At 44.6% G+C, this 1,243-nt stretch overlaps 1 pseudogene; it reads right to left on the reverse strand.

Moving 5' to 3' along the window:
• Nucleotides 1-60: 60 nt before the first annotated feature.
• LOC105742507 lies at nucleotides 61-992 on the reverse strand (annotated as a pseudogene).
• Nucleotides 993-1,243: the final 251 nt, after the last annotated feature.

Genomic DNA, 1,243 nt, shown 5'->3' on the forward strand with positions numbered 1-1,243 from the left:
AAGGAAGGAAGGAAGGAAGGAAGGAAGGAAGGAAGGAAGGAAGGGACAAAACTTCTAAACTCAACTATGTGCATAAGAGTCATCCTCGTCATTGTCACTGTCTCTGTTTCCTCTCCTTCCTCAGCCTCTTTTTCATTATCCTTGATCAACTCCAGATGGTCCTCTGCCCGATCTTCATTTTCCTCATCAGCCAGTAGATCTACCTTTTCAGCAGAGTCATCTGCAGCACCCTAAGACTCTATCTTTACGTTAGTTTCATCTTTCTTCTGGGAGGTGCTGGTCCGTTCCTCTTCAGTCTTATCATTCTTCATCTCTACCGCTTATTTGGTCTGTTCCTTTTCAATTTTCTCTAGGCTTTCCAGTAAAGAATCCACTTTTTGTTTTATCTGGGTCAGCTCCTTGTTGGCCTGAAGGTCATCACCTTTCAACTTTCCAGAGTTGGACAAAGATCCCCACTAGCCACTCTTAGAATTTAACCACTTTGGCCTCTTCAGGAGGTGTTTCCTGATACACACTGTTGTTTTGAGGGCATTACAGCCTGAGCAGCAGGAGGAGGAGGAGGAACATGTGTGGGGTAACTGTACATCCTGTCATAACAATCACTTTGGAAGTCACAGTCCAAGTCAAAAGAGGAGCTGAGTAGAGGGGATGGAGCAGGGTGTTCTGGTGCTGACCCGGACGTCTCTGCTGCAGATCGTTTCACACCTGCTTTTCCTCTGTTCACTTTTGACTCTGCAGCCAGATTAATATCTAAAACCTGGCCAGCAATCATTCTACCATCCTCTCCAGCTACAGCAGCCTGGGCATTTCTCTCATTAGCATACTACACAAAGGCAAAGCCCTTATGAACGGAGCAACCCATAATTCTACCATATGGCCGGCACATCAGATTTCTTCACCACAAGAGTCTTCAGATTCCCAGTGAACACACAAGAATTCATGGAGCGAGGATCTGCCTTGTTGGTAACCTTGCTAGCCATCATGTTTGAAGATAAAGTTGCTGACAGTGACAAAAACTGTAGCTGAAGATCAAACAATCTCACAGGAGAGGAATGAGAGATTTGACTCCAAATCTTCTGCTCCCGGGTTCTACGTGGAGTTGAATGCCCCTCGAGGTCAGCAACACAGAATCAACTGCTCTGTCTCTGTCTCTTCACAAAAGGCTAAATCCATTTTTCTCAAGAATTTATTGTGAATAGCAAAATTATCAAGAAACTGATATTCTGCAGAGAACACTAAAAAC

The sequence above is a fragment of the Octodon degus genome, unplaced genomic scaffold, assembly GCF_000260255.1.
Source record: "Octodon degus isolate 3935 unplaced genomic scaffold, OctDeg1.0 scaffold00056, whole genome shotgun sequence".
Lineage (NCBI taxonomy): Eukaryota > Metazoa > Chordata > Mammalia > Rodentia > Octodontidae > Octodon > Octodon degus.